We start from the raw sequence: 20025 nt of genomic DNA on the forward strand, positions 1-20025 counted from the left end.
GGAGAGCTTGGAATATCTTCAGATATTTGTGCCTTGGTATGATAGCAGGAGCAGGTTTATAAAGTTAACTCACCAGGATAGGCTTAAATCAGTTGTTTGCACACAAAGAAATCTGGAAAATAAGGGACACACTATTTCATCAGATTCAGACTGCTCAGAATCTCACATATGCCATGCTCATAGACGTAGTGAGTTTTTGAATGGAAATTCAAAAAAAGCAAAGATAATAAAACACTGTGTACTGTGCAGAGTAATGAAAGTGCCAGCTGGTAATATGCTACATAATACCTTATCAATTATTAGTCGTAGGAATTATTTTACTATAGGAAACAGACTTGCGTATGGTCTTTGTGATCAGTCTTTGTGGGGAAGAATGAACTTTTAAGGTCATTAGTACAAGACAAATTAAATCCCAGGCAGTAGGAATTGGTTAATTTAGTCAAATAATTAAAAGCAAAGTGTTAGTCCTGGCTTGGTCCCCTTGGGGAATTTTGTTTCTATTTACATAGTCTGACTACAGTATGATATTGCCTGCAAGCAGAAATCAGACTATACTGCGTAAACAGTGAGCTGCTAAATAGTGATAACAGATAAGTAGCTGCAGCAGACTCGCCTGACGCGTTCAGTCGACTTTACCTTTGGAAAGGAATTCCTGGTCTAGCACCTGGGGAGCTGGGTGATTGCACAGCTACACAGTGACCTGGCTGGTCATTTGAGGAGAAGCTGAAAGAGATTTGGGCTTTTCTATTTACTGTTTAATGTTCTGAAATAGTCACAGTGGGAAAATATCAAACACCTTTCATTTAGAGGAGTTATACCAGTCCTGCTTATTCTGAGGTCTTTTTACATAAAAGAAGTATATTGATAGCCTAAAAGGTAGATATTTGGTGCTGGCATATGGGGGCAATACAGCTCTCTAGTCTGTAGAAAGGAAAAAAACAGCTAAGCAATTCAGAGAGCTTTCCAAACTGATTTCTATTTTACCTTGAATGAGGCCGATTCCTCTGATCCTGGGAGAAGGAATACAACTGTTAGAGGTTGGTAAAGGCATTCAATAGGTGATTTTCACCTCAGTGGGGTTGAGCAGAGCACTGCCAACTCAAGGATGAAGCTGAGCATTGTGGTCCCAAACTCTCAAAGACCCTTGGACAGTGATGACGTTAAGGGGCTATGCAGATATCCAGCAAGGGAAGGAAGTCAACAGGGAGGAGGAAGAAAGGACCTTTCCTCAGCAGCCACTGGGAGAGTTTGCAATATTTTCTTTGTTGATGTATTTCAGAATATCAAAAAGTAAATAAAAAGCTTTTATTTCAATTCAGACATTGGGTAAACATTTAAAGAATGATTCCTATTTTCTTCTCAGCAGCTCAGCAATTTGTTGTTTAAAGGACACAATAACCTTAAATATTCACAATAACCTTAAATATTCAGTGCAGGAGACAGCGCGTGGGAGGGAGGCAAGCACATGCTTGTTAAAGACCGTGGGAAACTGAGGTGAAATTTCAGGATGCAACATCCCTTTGCAACAAATGCAGAGGTAAAGGACCAGATTTTAGGTGGTGTAAAATTGCCAAAGAGCTACTAAAATTATGAAGATAAGAAATAGATGTACTATGAATGATCAGTCCGGTAAGAGATCCCAGCTGTTGAAGCAAATGATAATTAAAGGCACCAGAACTTCATTTCCTATGGCGCCATTTCAGATTCAGTATTTTCCCTGTCTCAGAACGATGGGGCGTTTTGAACTCTCCCTGGCTGTAGTGCATCAGTGGAGAAGCTGGCCAGCTAGAGAATTCAGCACAAAAAGCAAACAGGTAAGGCACTTTGCAATTTGAATACAAAGTAATTTTCATTTTAATTTCCAGTCTTTATAAAGCGTCAACAATTTTACAGAATGCAGATACTTTTCTTGAAAAATAATGCTTGGTTAAAATGTGCTTTTCAGTGATAGTAATTTCCATTAATTTTCTTCACCCATTGATTTAACCATCGAATGGAGGCTAGGGCCTGGTACTAGAAAGTCAAATGAAAAACTTACCAAAATTTGCATTCAGGTTGTATAAACTATGTGGAATAGGTCAATACTAGACCAAGCAGAATTTTAATAAAGTGTTATTAGAGAATCCTGGAAATCCATACATAATTTACAACAATATATTGTTTATAACCAAACATGGTATATAGTCTCAATGTCTGTGATATGCTTAGGACTGCTATTAAGAATCTCTTAGTTGTTCATAAACTATTTGTAAGTTTGATGATAAATAATACCTATCTAAACCTTTTCTTTACTCCTAGTGATGTCATCTTTATCATGATTAGGCATTTACTTACTATTGCTTTTTTAACATCTGTTAGTGTTGCTCTTTTTGTGTAAACAGAGCCTTCTAGTGCTGTGTAATTTGGTTTTAGCTGGAAGTTTGATTAGAAATACACTGCATGTTTCCAGCTATAGTCAGATGTTTCTTATCTTCAAGTGAAGCAATTCTGTGAAACAAATTTCTATCATCTCTTTTATTCTGTGTTGCAGACTGGTATGTAACTGTAAATATTGATTTAAGTTACAACGCAGTGAAATTAAAGGATACCTTAATTGGGCCAAGTAGCTGGAAAATATATAGCTATTTTATCTGTTTTTATCTCTGTGTTCTCAGAGGTATCTATATATCCAGTACAATATTGAAATTGGATACCATGTAATATCCAGCTCTATCTGTGCAGAAAATACAGTATGTTCTTATTCATGTTATTTCTATACTGACACCACGTCCTGCAGACTTGCCTGTAGCTTTTTAAAGCTCTGAAATTGCTTTGATATACATATTAATAAACAATATTTCTGCTAGAGTTTACTACATTAGTTCATGAGTCATAAAGTCTTATTTTAACAGCAGTTGCTGTGCATACACATTTCACTGATTTAGAGTGAATAAAAGGAATTATATTGGCAACTAGAACTAAAAGCATTCTGAATACAGTTTTCTGGTCATGTTGGCAGATACAAACCTTACTTCCACTTAAACAGTACAGTTCTGTAGAGGAAAGGAACTATATGAGATACCCTAGAAAAGAACAGTTATATCAGCATGAAAGTTATTAGCCACAAAATAAGAACATTTGTTCATACCAAAAGGTTTCTGGCGGAAGTGTTTTCTCTGATGATAATCTTACATTTTAAATGGAATATGTTCTCTTCTATTTCTGTGTGTTGTGTTCAGTTTTTATAGAAAGGAATTTTATTGAAAGATAAAGTTTATATTTCTCCTTAATCTCTCATTACTTCTAAGGAATTGTATTCAATATAATTCTATACAATACAATTCTAAAAATAGATTATTTTACATCTGCCCATGCTTCATACCCATGCACTATCTGATTCAAAAGATTATTAGAAAAATGTTGACAAAGAATTTCACAAATCTTCTTTTTTTTGTCATTTTCAAATACAAGTCTCAATTCAAATAGTTGCTTTAGTCATTGCAAAGTGGCTGGTAGAGTTATTCCCAGCATTGGTGCAGATTTTAGGCATTCACTTGATCCTGGAGTCTGCGCTGGGCAGCAGGAGTGACTTTTAATCCCCGTCAAACTGGATTAGCTTCCATATGCTGGTGTTTGGGTAAAGCAGTCAACAGATCATTGGTAACATCCTGAGGAAGGTAATTTCTCTAAGGATCAAAGTTAAAACTCTAGCCCTGAGGGGTGTTTTGGGGGAATAGTTAGAGAAAAAAAGTTAGAGAGAAATTATTAATGAAACAATAGCCAGCCTATACACAGTTAGGCTCATTTAACCTGAGATTTTACTACAGCCCAAATTGAATAAGTTTTCCTCCTAAGTTAAATGCAAAGAATTGAGCTGATCCCTAGTCTTTTAGAAAAACACATGGTTCTGACGTGTATCTGCAGGTAAAATTAGTAGTGTTTGTTTCAGGCATTACTCCTTTTAACCACCATGCTGCCCCTTTGCTGAGCATTACTATTCCTAACACAGACTCAACAGAAAACAATTTATATCTGCACTTCTGAAGCTCCAGTTTGTAACTGCCATCTTAGAGCAACTCGCCTTCACAGGTGGTTTAAGCAAAGATACTGGAGTGAATGAAAAGTAGATAGTGTCATTTTCTGCTGTTTTTTTTTTTCCTTGGGCAATGCAATAGACAGCTGGGAACAGCCAGAAGACAAACCTGTGAACCAGCTGTTGCATTAAATAACAGCCAGCTTCTATTTCCAGCTCTACTTTTAAGGTGGCATGTGTTACAATCCTAGATAATTTTCTCTGGAAAATTAACAAATGAATGTTATAAGCGGGTGAATATATTAGCTTGTAATGCTAATTACATTGGGGATCTGGAGGGCGGAGAGTTTAGCAGTGGTTGCAGGAAGTGCCGATGCCAGAACTCACCACCTCCGGGCTTGGCTTTGCAAGCATGTTCTCTTGGATCCCCCTCTGCAAGTACCAGAGCGGCTCTTTGGCCAGGTTATTTCCTGTAGTGCACTTTCCTCTAAAAACTCGCAAAACTTTTGCTGTCTCTCTCTTCCATCTCTCCCTCTCTGCTTTTGCTTTTCAAGCTGATGTGAAAACTGTCAGAGCAGGAACTGAAATAACAACAGTTTTGGTAAGTATGTAAGAGTTAGCTAAGGTGACAGGTCCAATACTCCTGCTTTAGACATCATCTGAAGTTTATTTACTATATGCCACAACCAAATGTGTCTTCAGGAAATGTATATCAAGAAACGAGTGAGCAACGTATGTGGTAAAATGAAAATGTGGCTTTGAATCAGTGAAAAAAGGCTTTAGATAGTTTCTTATCTGTCCATTTTAAATTCTAATTTCTCATAAATTGTAATCTTGTTGCCAGACATAGTGCTATAGAAAAAAAAACTTTTTATTTAAACTAGATTGAATGTATTTTAATGTTTTATTTACAAATATCTGAATTTATTATTTCAACTTTATTCTTGTTACACATTTTCAGAGAGTGATGCACTGATTAGATTGCATGATTCCTGTTAACATCAGTGTGAGTTTTACAACTGACATAATGAACAGTTCTAAACCTTGTAGCCTGTGGTATATGAACAAATCCTTATTTAAAAAAAAAAGAAAACTTCTTTATTTTAGTGAAAACCTCTTCCTGAGAGAGCTTTGAAATATAAAATTCACTACACCTTGATCCTTGACATTCCTTTGATTCTCTGTAAAAAGTTTTTCTGCACAAATGTCATCACTCTTGGGTTTAGTTTTATGCTGGATATGGGGATGCAGAGATTCAGCCTTGCGGAAGGTGCAACCAAGATGTCTGCTAGAGTGCTGGCACGTCAGAGTGACCATGAGACATTGGGATGCTTTTGATGGCCAAAGAGCATTTTACCTGCAGAGGGGGAAAAAACAGAAAAACCCGTCCAATTGCTCCCCTTTTGAAACTTTGTAAAAACTTCCTGTTAAAGTAACTTTTAAAATGAGCATAAAGAAATAGAGTTAGGAAGCAATTTTCAGCTTTGGTCATCTGTTGCTGGCTCTAGATGTTTGGTTTATTAACCTTAATGTTTCATTAGCTATTGTATGAAGCTACAGATCTCCTTAATTGTAGTATTGTATGTAGCTATATATTTCCTAAATTAGAAAAAGGGAGAGAAAAGGTCAGGCTAGGTTATGAATTACTTTACTTGAAATTCTTTGAAATCTATGTCAAAATTAAATTCACTAGAACCAGACTAGCCTGGAATTAAAGTTTCCAGAATAAGCATCACCAGTGATTGAAGAAAGGAAGTCCAAAAGAAAAAAAAGAAATTTAATAGAAGAAGAAAAAAGAAAAACCAACCACCTACACACCCCATTTCTATCTACCTGTAAAAATTGGTTTCAGTGAATAAAGCAGAAGATTATGATTACACTTATTTAAATGGAGGTGCATAGCCATGTGAGCGTACATCTAAGAAGCTGTGTATCTGAGCTGTGGTACTGTGTTAACCAAATGTGAAGGACTATAAAATCTCAGTCTGTCATGCTAACTGTCACAAACCTAGAATTTACAGATATTTTATTGTGCTTTAGTTTTTTGGCTGGGAAGAGCCAATGAAAAGGAGAAGTCCTGTAAAATGTAGGGACACATTTGTCAGACTATATAGTGAATGATAGTATTAAAAGACTTTCTACAAGTAGTGTGTCCACATGGCTAAAGGACGATATTAGGAGAGGTGCTAACTGCCATGTTTTCCTTAATGTGGTGTTACTCCCTAGTGTAGATAAGGACAACCGAGTTGTAAAACAGTTTAAGTTACTGTATTTTCTCTCATGAAGCGTTCCTCAGTATCTAAAAGCTCCCACAGCTTATTATTATTAGGTCTTTATTATTAAGAGCCTGCTCTTGGTTTCAGCCTGATGGCAAAAGAGAAGCAACAGTAGGTCCAACTTTTCCTTGAAAACCAACTGATTATTATATTGTGGCAAACTTGGAATGAGGTGGCTCACGAATTACAGAAGATAATAAATGTAGCCCTGTTGGGGAGTAGCAAGAGCAGCATGCCCAATCTTCCTAGCTGTTTCTGGTTTGATAGGAGAATTAATGTGAAATATTACCCTTCTGCCCTTCTTTTGCAGGAGGGCTAGCGCTGCACTGACTGTGCTCGTTCTTGTTCCGATACCTTATGAACACCTTACGATACCTTACAAGCTCTGCCACGGGGCTGGGGGTCCACTGAGATTTCTCTAGTGGAGCTGGCTGGTAGTCAAAATACCATGAACCAACAGCATGAACAGCAGCTCAGGTTCGTGATTTTATCCGTGCGGGGGATCCTTTGCAATACTTACCCAGCGATGACGGGGAGCAGGGCGAAAGCAAGCACGCTGCCCCTCGTTCTGGGACGCGGCTGCTCCGAGCCCCAGCGTCGCGCAGCCTCCCGTGGGTTAGCTGCTCCCATTAGTTAGCAGATTTGCATAAATACCTGTCAAGCCCTTTTCTTGTGCTCTGCTATGTGGCTTGAGGATTAATATCTACAGTGACATTTCCTTGGTCTTAAGTCAGATTCTGCAGCGTTGGCCCTGTGTTTCAGACTCCCGCGCCAGGGAAGTCTAGAGCCAGCGCTGGAGGAAAGCCTGAACTGCTCTGTAAACAGTCTTGGAAATGACTGGTAGATTTTTCTGGTGTAAATCCTACACGTTTCTAATTCCGAGAATCCTGAATAATGAATAATAAGAGCAGATCACAGTTTAACCTTCCTATTGGCTTTAGCCTTGGGAGATAATTAGACTTTTTGTGGAGGTAAGAAAAACGTAGCGTTTTTCACCCTGAAAGCTGACACAGCATTAATTTTACTTCTCTGCTTAGCATGAACATAAGCAGTTGTGGTTTACTGATGTAAAATAGGTCAAGGATTAAAGTATAATTAATTACATGCATTCCCTATAGTGTATCCTCAAACTCTGTGGCTGAATGAGTTCCACTAGATGCATACAACATTTTTCTGACTTCAGACTGATTTTATTATTATTATTATTATTTTTTTCCTGCAGACAGTACTTGCAGTTCCTCAGACTTTGGGCTTGGTAATGCCCTTCTACCCTGCCCTCACCTGCTCTCTCTTCTGAGGTTCACTTTCTTTATCCATTTTGACAGATATGATTGGCTTTAGTTTATCATTTCTTATAATGGAAAACAAGTTTTGTACTGCATGCTACCGAGCTTCCCTAACAACACAGCATAATAATATGTTTATTATAATCAAATGCTGCAGGCATGTAACCATTTAAAGGTGAGATTGTATCTCTTGGGCACTCCCCCAAGAGCGGAAACTGTTGCACAGCAGCATCAATGCGCTCCCTTGCAGCAGGAGACATCGCAATCCTCTGCTCCTCAAAGTGTTTGCAGTACTGGCAGAAGATTTCAGTGCCGCAGAGGTGTCTCGAGACACGCTTTAAAATCCCTATCTCGAGCACCACCAGCGGCAGCCCAGCCATGCTAAGCCTGGAGCTGAGAAAGGGCTCCGCTCCACAGAGTGGCAGGGCAAGCGGCCAAATTTCACCTCCAGCAGGAAGCGCAGCTGCCCGGGTGCTGCATGGCTGTCACGTGGCCAGGAGAAGAAGGGTCAGCTCATCCATCTACTTGCTCTCTAGCGAGATCCCCTTTTCCTCTGCTGCCCGCTTTGTCCCCCAAGGGGAGTAATTAGGGGGCTGGAAGAAGCTGCCGGCTGCTCAGCTGGGCCCTCGAGTAAGAAAGGGACAGCGGGGGACAGAGGCTCCTTCTTGCCTCTGCCCCCAGCGTGCAGCCACTCATGTGTCAGGCAGAACCAAAGCATCCAGCTGTTTGCAAGCAGCTGTGTGTGTAACATCAGCACACATACATCTGTGCCTATATGCAACCCTCTGTTTATGCTTTGCTCTTTCCCTTGTCTTGGGGCTCTTTGGTGCACACCCAAAATGCATTCCTACTTGTGCTGCCTGAGTCCGCTGCTTAGTGTGCATGCACAAAAAGCTCCTTCCAGTGAATGTCTTTGGGCCTTAGTGGTTTTTGCAGAGTTAGACAAGTGCCATGGAATAATGCCCAGTGTCCTGCCCCTCCTGCTTAGCAGAGATGATCACAAAATGTTCATAAAATATTTTTTTTTCATTAATGTGTTGAATTTCTGGGAAGTTTCAGCTGGCTCCACTACTGAGTTCTCATCTGTTGTAACTCCTCCTCCTGGGCAAGAGAAAACCAAAAGGCCAGCCCTTGGACTTGGAGCAAATGGATTAATTTTTTATGTTTTCCAACTGTTGGGTGTTGCAAGACAAAGATTTTGTAATAATGCTGGACGTATAGCCTTTATGAACGACCTCACTTATTAGAATTATTGCTTCCAGAACTCATCCAGTGAATTAAAGCTCTAGTTTGCTCTGTCTGAACAGAACCCTCACTGCTAGAGAAATGATCTTGTGAAACAGCTCCAAGCTCTTAGTTCCTATTTTTACCACTAAATTTGCCTGCAGCTGCCAGTTTGAATTACTTCCATCTTTTCTCTGCTTAGAACAACCGAAGGAATAGAGAAAAAAGAGGATCTTTAGATTTTAATTCTTCAAGAAGTAATAGAAATTTGTGTCTCTGAAAGCTTGATATCCTCAGAACCAGAAAAGACAGAACAATTGATTCTTTCCTACACTTGTCTGTGCTGGTTCCTCCTTTTTCCTCATGTAACCAATTGGCATATAACTGTCTCCATATAAATCCGTAGACTAGCTAGGACAAAAATGCAAATTAGTTTCCAGCAGTGATTTTATTTGACTCTTATGCATCATTGATTTTTTGCAAAGTTGAAGAGTTTGCAATTTGGCAAAACTTTCCAGATCCTTGTCTAAGAATTCAAACTTTTTTTTTTTTGATTTATAAAACTAACAGTTATGCTTTTAATGTTTTGTGTGATAAAGAAGAAATACAGCATAAAATAGCATGGGGCAAGCCACTGTAGCTTTTAATGTTTTGTGTGATAAAGAAGAAATACAGCATAAAATAGCATGGGGCAAGCCACTGTAGCTTTGATTTCTACAGTCTGATGATATCCATTGACCTCACTCTGTCTACAAAGCAAAGGAGAGTGAGATTGCCTTCTCTTATTGCTTAATACAGAGATCAGTCTACTGTAATTTTTGTGTTTCCTGAAATACTGACAGTCTGGTGTTTCTCAGGTCCTACTCCTCTGTGATCTAAAAGATTGTGCTAAAATAATAGAGTGCTAATTGAAAAATTGTTGGTTTTATTTAAGGGTAGATTTATTTATTCCCTGCCCCATGTACTTCTATATATCACTGTCATGTTTCTTTTCAAAAATAAAGATGCAGCTATGGAATTGAGGAGTCTTATAGCAAGTCCCTCTCAGGTTTGTGTGTGTCATGTATTAAATCCAGTTTCTGCATTTTCCTAGCTGTACCACTGAAAGAGAACTGATTTAAGGTTCTCTCCCATGATGCATTCACAGTAAAGATGTTCAATAACTGTGCTATTTTTTTCTCCAAATTCCAGTCATGTGACTGCTCTAAAAATAACCCTGCCTGTGATTTCTGGCTTTGTAGATTTGCTATATTTAGGGTAAAGAGGAAGAAGACAAGCAGGGGCTTGAGTAAGAACTGACTGCTCAGTAGTGGGTCTCTGTCACCAAAGGTGTGAAACTTCATATAAAGAAATAAATACTCATTGGCAGAATTAATCTGAATATTGTTTTTAAAAAACAGATAGAATGTTCTGTGTGCAGGCAGGCTGGGAAAATCAGAAGTCTTCAGAATATTTTGAAATGAAAAACTTGGCTTCTACTTACTTCTATTTTAAAGATGGAAGTTTAGATGAAAGGCAAAATTAGGAGGCTACCTATCTCATGCATTTGTTGCCTTTTTCTGGAGAAGGCAGTAAAGGTTAAGGCAAAAAACAGATGCTCCATTACCAAGGCAACAAGTTGACTAATACCAATAATACAAACATAGTGAACTGCAAAATATAAAGAAAAAAAAATCAGGAGGGATCCTGATAGCACTTTTTATCCAGTGCCTCATTTAGTAAAGCTATTAATGAGCTTTTTGAGACCTACCAAAAGGAAGGTTATGTGGATGTTTGCCTGGGAACTTTAACGCAGAGGGCACAAGACATGACAGGCAAGAGCCAAGAAGACAGACCATCACCTGGTGAGAGACAGGTGTATAGACCAATAGCCTCCTGCTTCCAGATAGGGTGCATTTAGTTCTCATGAGTTCCTGCTGAATTCACGGTCAACCTGAGGCTTTGCATGTTCTCTCAACTGAGTTCTTGCCGTTAATTTCTTGCCGTTAATTCAATGAAAGCCCAGATCAGACAGAAGCATGTGTTAGGTCTGATCAAGGAGATAAGAATCTGCTGTACAAAATGTATTTTGGTGTGCTCCCGTTGAAATCAATGGAAAGACTATTAATCAGAGTTGACAGAATCTGTCTCCTTTTTTCAGATGGAAGATCTATTGCTTCTAGCAATTAGTTTTCATGGGAGGCTGGCCTCTAACAAATCAAAATATAGGGTCCAAATTTCATTTATGGTGTTATGTATGATGTTTTCATGCAGTGTTGAGGGATCTATTAGGGTAAACGTGTACACCAAGGCTCTTGCATGTGGCCAGTGTTATGTAAAGGGGCCCACTGTGGATGAAAAGTGTGTCCAGAGGAGAGGAAAGTTGCTGGACTCTTCACAGTACCCTGGCATAAGCCAGGCAATGCCTGGGAGTGGTTAAAGGGTATGCAGGAAAACACAGAGGGGCACTTTTCCTGACAAGGACAAAATCGGTATATCTGTTTGCTATTATGTACCCTTAAAAAAGTGAACTGTAAATCTGGAGAGCCTGCAAAACTGGAGGTTTGGGAAGGACAGCTATGCTTAAAAGACTTTGGCATATCAACACTGGATTTAGGGGCCCGAGACAGCTAGTCCAGGAGGTGATATTTTCACAAAGTAGAAACAGAAAAAGAGCTAGTAGCAAGAAATGCTAAGCAAAAAGAAACTTTGCAACCTTCCCAAGGGAAGCAGAGAGAGAAAGCTGTACCAAGAATACCCTGCTTTCCTATTATTTTTCATATGATCCTGATGCATATTATTTTCCAGTATAATTCTTAACATATTAGCCAGACAGTGTTTTCTGCTATGTTTTTTTTTCTTTGACTAACATTTCTAACTATTACTGTATCTAACAAGCAGCTCAGAGTGTATCAGGTAATTATATTATTTGAAACTCTGAAAAATAATCTGTACAATATTTCGAATGCTATCCTTGCAGAAAATACCATCCCTGAAAGTCATACTCCTAGGGGAAAAGTGTTTGTAGGTGCTAGTTCATACTGGTCAAAACTGTTGTGATACTGTAGAATCATTGCTTTCAAGAGCCAAAACTGTAAGAGCCAGTAATAAATCTTACATTTTTATTTCAACAGCTTCCCAAAGGACAGGATAAGAAGGAGATGTATTAAATTTACAGATGATATTAAACTGGCAGGCAAACACACCACTATCTGCAGAAGAATTAGGAAACCACACTGAAAGGTTGTAATAAATGTAATGTCCAGTCCTCAAAGATACAGGGGAAGTGGATACATAGATGGGTGAATAGAATACCCAGATTTGTGGTGATAACATTTTGGAAAGGATATTTAACCTTCTTTGTTACTCAGGGCCTAAATTAATAGTGAAGATCAGGGGCTCCCCAGCATAGGGGGCTGATATGTGGTATCTGATATATGACTTTTGGTTTTTCCATATTGGAATATTGTACATAAGCTTTTACAGGATTCCTTTGCCGTCCCTTGAAGGGTCTGATCACTGGCAAGTTGCTGGCCTAAGTGCCCTTCCTTTTGGACCTTCCTTTCGGCAATTCATGTGTTTGTGCTGCACATACACGGACATAACTATCCACTGTACAGGCAGCGTAATGAGCCTGAGGCCCATGGACTACACAGTCTCAGGTGCTAGGCCAAAAATTTGGTGGAGATCTAGGTTGAGCTCTCACTCCAGGCCTTGCATCAGGCCCATGCCAACCTTTCTACTCCATTGCATAGAAACATTGCAGGTTTTACAGTGACAGTTTCCTTGTTGCCCACCTCCTTCCCTCTCAGATGGAATGGGGACATTCATTTTCCCTCAGAACTATCTACAGATCTTCCTAGAGGTAAGTCGTAGTGGAAAGACAAAGTATGTTGGGAACATATCTTCCTTCTCCTTCAGAACACTGAGGACACTGACCTAAGCATGTGTTACATGGGAGACGTGTGCAGAGGTGTCTGTTCGAGGCTTCTCACTCTCCCGCCTGCACTGCGCATCCATTAGCACTGCCTAGGACCATACGTACAGTCTAAGCAATGTGACAGCAGAGGGTCACATCACTGGGCACTATCTCTGCTTTGCTGTTGTTGTGTCTGGCCCTAGTGTTAACTTTTTTATGTAGGTTGTTCCTGATGCTGCTGTTCTGCCAGTAGGGAGCAAGATCTGGGTCCCAAAAGATTGGACTTACCTCAGGATGAATGTAACATCTATGTGGATGGCTGTTCACATCAGGGACCTGTCAGATCTGGGAATTACATTTTTAATTTGCTCCTGCTCTCTCTAGCCTCACCTTAGTGCCAGTAGTGAACTAGGCAGTCTTGAAGAAAATCTGTCTTGTACTAATTATTTGCAGAAAAAGACTTGGGAGTTTTGTTTTAGTGATTAATATATGACAGTGTTGATCCATATGAATCATACTATAACTTACTCCAGTTGATTTTCTAGAAGAACTCTGTCTGGTTCTTTTTGGCATTATAAATTGATAAATGAATTCAAAGGCTATAGAAAGAATCTGGTTTAAGAGCTGGGATAGCTTCCACCTCTTCCCTGTCTCCCCTTCCATATCATGATACCATATGGACAGAAGAGCAGCAAGAGGACGAAAGCTCTGTGTAGAATTTAGATGGATGACGAAGCCTCCACTGCTTGGTCTCACCTTAAAAAGGTGGAGAGTTCAGCATATTGGCAACAGTGTGGCTGATGATGAAGATGAAGGGCAGAGAAATTTAAGCGGAAATAAAATAAATCAAAGCAGAGATGATAAGTGGAAGATGAAGGGCAGAAACCCACAGGAACCCTTGAGAACAGAAAGATGTCCTTGCTGTCCTGTGCAATCTTTAATACAGAAGAGTGTCTAGGGGCAGTCCAGAACAAGAGAACAGTATGAGAGAATTTCTAAATGAAACTCTAAACAGAGGAAAACTTCCAGTAGAATTGGCAAAAACTGAACATGAGAGACATTATCTTTCTGATACAGGTTTCTTTCCTTTATTTACAAGATGCAGCAGTTTAACAAATAAATCTCCTTTCTTGAGAAGCCTGGAAGTCTGCAAAAGATGTGCTAAAGATAGGGATATCGTGCACCTGTGTAATGTGGTGAGAAGTGCATCGGTGAGATGTGGGGACTGCGCAGAGCAGCACCATAAAAACCTGTGTTTGATCAACTATCCTTCAGAATAAGGATTAGGGCTATTGAAGCTGGCCGGGTGTGTAAGGATGGAAACTCTAAACAGCTTAAATGAGATGAACTGATGCAGTGGGAATAGAAGATCTATGGATTCCACAAGAGCTGTTTCAGTGGCAACTAGCTGTTTGAAAATGCTATTGAATCTCTTACTGCCCTCTCTACTTTTCTGCAATGTAGGGCTGAACAAAACAGTTTTTCTTTCCCCTGAAACAGATAATCAATTAAGTCATTTCACAACCTGCAGAGAGTGATCTGTCTTTACAACGGCATCAGACAAAGAGCATGTGGGAGCAGAAAGGAACAAAGTCTAGGAAAGTCCAAGCCCACAGGAAATATTTAGCAGAACATTTCTATTGATATCCTAACAGCACAAACCAAAACCGAAATTGTTCCTACTAGTCATTCATTACGAACTTCCTAAAAATTCATGCTCAAGCCACGTTTCCTCAGGCTGAGCTCAAAAAGAAGAATGGGGGTTTATGTTCCTTACAGCAATACCCAGAGGCTCCCAGCAAGGATAGAGAACTAGCTATGCGGTGCTTTACAAGAGAACTACACTTACGAAGTTCAGGGTGGGTTTGCTGTCAGCCTGACATGTTAATGCACTGAATGCAAGAGAAGTAGAAAAGCAGCCAGGTGAAGATGTTACTTCTGTGAAAGGCAAAGCAGTTTGTTTCTAAATTCAGGCCTCCTCCTATAGATTTTTCCCAGTGGTTTGCACAAGAAAAAATAAATTTCCTTCTCTGAGTTGATAAATCATTCTAGTTTAATCCCCCTCTTTTGGGGAAATGTTGGGGAAGTTGCGTTGTTTGAGCTCAGAACAGTGAGCCTGAAGCTACAAAGACTTCTTTCAAGTTTGGGTACTCAGGGAATTTGAGGAATTGTGCTAAAGATGCAGAAAAGGATTTTTTTTTTGAGGGGTGAGGCTTTGCTACCTGAAACCTAGGCTGGTGAAAGATCAACTATTTGCATTAGTTTCCAAGGAATTGACTTTACCTGTCTGGGTGCTTGCCTCTTGCTTGATAGCAGCTCCTGCCACTTTTTCACAAGTCACGGGGACTTTTAGCTTGGACTGGAGCCATTTTTGTAATAATATTAGTTTTTCTGGAACCCAAATCTGTTTGGGGAAAACCTCTTCTAATTCTGACCTGCCCTACTTCCTCTTTCTTTTAGTCAGGCCTACAGTCTTGTTATTTTTTTGAACTTTTTTGAGCCATGGTTCACAGTATTAGTCTCCTCCTACCACGCCCATCTAAATATCTGCTGTGTTGAATATCATAATGCCTGCCCCTGCCTGCCAGTCTCTACAAATACTTCCTGTGCTTTGCTTTGGCAGAGCAAAGGAGCGCTTCATAACAGATAAATTCTCAGACCATGACTCTACAAGATTTATCCCAATTTAGATTGCTGAGGATGTATAGTATATAGTATATGTATATAGTTCATGGTGCATAAGGCTCAGGCAAAAAATCCAAGTCATATGTAGTTCTGAAATGCATTATTTTGACCAAAAAAAACTGTGCAAAGAAATCACATTTCAACCAGAAACACAGACAGAAAGAATTAAAACAGAACTTCCAATCATATCCCATCATTTCCTGGGCCTGAATGCTTAACCTTTACTCTGCCATGAATTAGTCTGGGAAATCAAACGTTGAATATACCATAAACATTCCTGTCAAACCTCAACTCCTGAAAATGTAATTCCAGTCTTGCAAAATGATGTAATTGGTTTACAAGGCCTGGTAATGACTGAAGAGTGTAAGTGCTGCTCCAGAATATCTTAATGGATGACAAGGAAGTCTGGTTTTATTTTTATACTTGAGTATATGCATGACTGCATAAGCTAGGGTCACTGTGGTGCTTGCCAAACAGACAATCAAGTGATCTCTACTTGTCATCTTACTGCTTTCTCTAGTAGATCTCAGTCAGAAAGCAGAAATGAGAGGAGGAACAACTGTGATAAAATGCTCCACAGGGTAGGCTGGCCTGACCACTGGCCTACGCTCACTGCTTCCTTCTCCTTTTTGCTCCTGCTGAGGTATAGGTATCAGAAAATTTGGATCCGTTTAGCTCAGTAGAGAAAGCAAAGCCCTCCATGCACTGAGCAATATAGCCCAGTGTACCTAGTTGAGATGTGCCTATCAGCCCTTCCGGTACTGGCAGCTACAGGGAAAATATTATGTTGTTCCCATCCCTGGGATCCTGGCTGTTCAACCTACCAACTGCACCACTCAAAGCATGACACCCAGACATCTGAACACAGCCCAGTGTTTTTGCTCTTTAGGTGGCTTTCACAGTTCCCTACTACCCTTTCAATACAATTTTTGTAGAGATCTGTCTTCCCTGTTTTTCCCTTCTGTTCCTTCCTTGCTGTTGATTGTGGTAGGTCTACCTGAAGCTCACAGTTGTACAGAAATTAGCTTAGCTAAAAATTATTTCCAAAAATGTTTCAGAGCTATGCAAAAATACCAGTCTTGAAAGTATTCTGGTATTTTCAGTAACAGGATTTCAAATACTTTCATTGGTTAGAAAGTTTGGAGCACTACATTTTCTCTCCATTTTATGGTTGAGTCATTGCAAGGATGGAGTAATAGTAGTTTTGATGAAATGGTGGTCTAGTGGGCTAAATGTAAGCCATACTTGCTTTGCTAGTTGCTTGAAATAGGTTCATTTACTAGTTTTTCCCCATGATTGCACGTGATAGTTGTATTTAATTTAACTGAGACGTCCTCAACCGTTGTGATTTTGGGGTGGGTGGGAGGGGTGGGTGGAGGAGCTGGAGTTAGAATAAAGAAATAAAGAAGTATTCAAGGATCAGATTCTAATGTTCTTACTCTTGTCAAAGGTGTCTTGACTGATTTCAGTGGATCTATAGATGATGTAATTTAGTCCTCTCTAAATGTTGTCTTCTCAAGCACAGTGCCTGAGTTTGATGCTGTAGTAATTTAAATTCCTCTCATTCTGTCTAGCTAAGAGATTTTTAACTAAAGACTAACCTTGGCTCTTATGGATCAGGCAGTTGGCCATGCATTTGTAATTAGTGAAATTTTACAGCCCCCCTTCATCATCAAAATCACTTGTGATTCCTTTGTGAACAAGGTAGGATCCAGAGAATTCAAATATCCAGTTGGTCAGTGTTCTTCAGCAATGGTGAGTGTTGGCTTCTCTTCTCTGCATCTACTTGCCAGCTCTCTTCAGGTCTGTATAATGAACATATTAGAGAGTGTAATGATTTATTTGTCATTCAGGACTATCTTTCACCTGCTTGCCTTTAACCATGGAGCTCCATTATTCTGACATATTTCTTATGGGACCAGAAGAAAATTCCCAATGAAATCTCAATGCAGTGCTATTTTGGAGGAACAGTAAAGTAATTAAGATGTCTTATACCTTATGACAGAATATCAAATAACATTCCATACAAAAACTAAAAGTCCTAGTTTTTTGAACTAGGACTAGTATACAGATGCTAAAAAGTAGATGCTATTTTAGCAAAATAAGATCTCTTCTACTAGATTTTGTTCAAGCAAGCTGTAGTGAACATTTGCATCAGATGTGGCACTGTAAATGTTCACACCTGTGTTCCATTATTTAGATAGTGTATTTATTCAAGTAGCTTTACCTGTGTGTCCTTTTTACATTTTACAGCAAACTCCCCCCAGCAAAATCTGGATTAATTTATTAAAGTGTGAGGGGGGAGTGTTTTGGGTTTTGTTTCTTTTTTTCTCATCTAATTTCTTTGCTGTAAGGAGTGCTTCATTTAAGATACAGACACATAGAACACGGTTAACTAGAGTCAGCATTTGTCATTTAAATTTTCTCCCTTTTGGCAGTTCAGCTATGAAAGGAAATAGCATGAAGCTTAAAGACAAAATCAAGGATATGAAGCTACTGTTATAGCCTCTTCATGGGACCAGTTCACTTGATGAATACTATCTACTGTAAATCTGGTCTTGCTCATAAAAATCACAGCCCTCGTATGTTTGAATAACATGGGTGCTTTTGGTTTGGTCTCATAGTAAGTATGTATAAGCCTATTTAGTACGTATCTCTGACCTAAGTAGATTCAGTGCTGAGGTGAGTTCCAGTACTATTAGGCTGAATAGATATCTGTCAATGAGTAAGAGTCTACCTTGGTGTTTCATTTATTCTTCAGTGGCTAGATATCTTTTCTTATACAGATGGCAATTGTTTCTCTGCACTAGTGAAGACTTGTGTATTGTGGGGAGATGAGTAGATTGGTTGCTTGGGTTTTGTTGTTTTTTTCAAACACACTTTCTTCTCTTCTTTTTTCCCCAAGAATCTGAAATTCTGAAAGCAACATCAGATTTACATCATGGCTACACAAATCAGGAGTTTGAGATGCCGTTTTTGCTGCTTGATGGCATGGCTGAAAGGGAGAACAGACCCTGTAGTGCAGGGCCAGTAGGAAAGAATATTTGAAGCATGGTTGAAGCAGAAACCTTCCCCTCTTCTGAGCATTGTCCTAGACATCACGTTTCACCCCAGTTGGTAAGGGATGCAGTTTGCTACAGGAATGTACTATCAGCAGACTGTGACCTTTTAGTCTCAGAGGTGGGAAGGACTCTCAAGTTATATTTTTCTCCCATGCTTTTCCTGGTACATTTGCTGTATTTGCCCTTTCCTATAAATACAGATAAAATACTTAGGAGCTATTTTTAATGATTTTGCCCAGTCTAAGCTTAGGTAAATGGCAGACACTTTTGACTATAGCAACACCTTTTTAAAAATATATGTATTTTTTTACCCACTTATGTAAGAATAGGGTGGGGAAAAAACAGCAGTCGGAGTGATAAATGACATCTTCCTCTGTTTGCAAGTTTATAGAAGACTTCCTCTTTTTCATCTCATCAATCTTGTGGCGCAGACAGCAGTAAGGCTAAAACAAGGTTAGCTCTGAGATGGATTGGATCTGTCAGTGAACACCAAACTTTGGCAGGATTCCACGCAGCCTGCGAGTCGGTGAACTGAGATGAAGGAGCACTTTTATTGCTATAAACTAGACATGTCAGCATGCTGACGCCTAGCATCCCAAAAAAAAAAAAAAAAAAAAAAAGAGCTTTCAGGAGATACCACACCTGCTTCCAGTAATAAATGATATGTTACTTCCTAACTGTTCTCTTAATCTGAACTGTGCACCTTTTCTACCTGACCCCACAATAACTTTCGAGCTTGGATTAAAATTCTTTTTAAAAAGTAAATCCCCCTCGCAGCACAGACCTTGGCAGACAACAGTTACAACCCTGTCAACTAATGAAACTTGTCCAGTGGATTTCATCACCAGTTTTCAATACTCAAATAACTGTATTATCCAGCAGTAGGTACGTCAGGATTTCTGGTTGCCTTTTTAAGTTCACCAATGTGAAGTAGGATAAAAGCATACAAAGAACTTATACTGGAATGATCTCTACAGTGATGTGTGCAGTTTGTTTTGTTAAAAAGAGAATAGAAAATGTTGAATTTGTTATTTGCTAGATTGAAACAAATGCTATTGTGTCACATCACCTTACATGCCACCGTTGAATAACATATCCTGGAAAAATGCAATCTCATTTCTGTTTTGGCATTCAAGGGGAAATCTTTTCTTCCAAGCTAAATATCTACCTTTAATTTAAAATGGTTAAAGCTAGTCAGATCTGACTACAGAGAGTCAGGATCAATAAAGACATAATGTATAAACAAGTTTCTTGCTGATCAGCAGGTATTCTAATTCATCAGTGCTTTCAAGCACTTCTACTGAGCTTTGTTCAAGCCTGTTTTCACAGGAGCAACATTTTGTAGTATTAAAAAAAGCTGGCCACATAAAACATATAAATACAGGAAGCTGCTATTAACAGCAGGTATAATTAAGATGAAATAAGCAAAAAAAAATCATACAAATTATTACAAAGTCATAAAAGCAGGAAAACATACATGGAATAGATTAGTATGTTACTGTAATAAAGCACGCATATTACATCCTTTTTGGGTTTTTTTCTGTTTTCTTTTAAAAGAAATTTAGATGAATTTTTGAAGATG

At 39.1% G+C, this 20025-nt stretch overlaps 1 long non-coding RNA gene across 1 annotated transcript in view; it reads left to right on the forward strand.

The window, feature by feature from the left end:
• Positions 1-1464: 1464 nt before the first annotated feature.
• LOC135327520 (uncharacterized) overlaps positions 1465-20025 on the forward strand; it is a 128440-nt gene continuing 109879 nt past the window's right edge. Inside the window, exon 1 of the long non-coding RNA XR_010387760.1 lies at positions 1465-1814. This is a non-coding gene — a long non-coding RNA (uncharacterized LOC135327520). The remainder of the gene's footprint in view (positions 1815-20025) is intronic.

The sequence above is a fragment of the Dromaius novaehollandiae genome, chromosome 2, assembly GCF_036370855.1.
Source record: "Dromaius novaehollandiae isolate bDroNov1 chromosome 2, bDroNov1.hap1, whole genome shotgun sequence".
NCBI lineage: Eukaryota > Metazoa > Chordata > Aves > Casuariiformes > Dromaiidae > Dromaius > Dromaius novaehollandiae.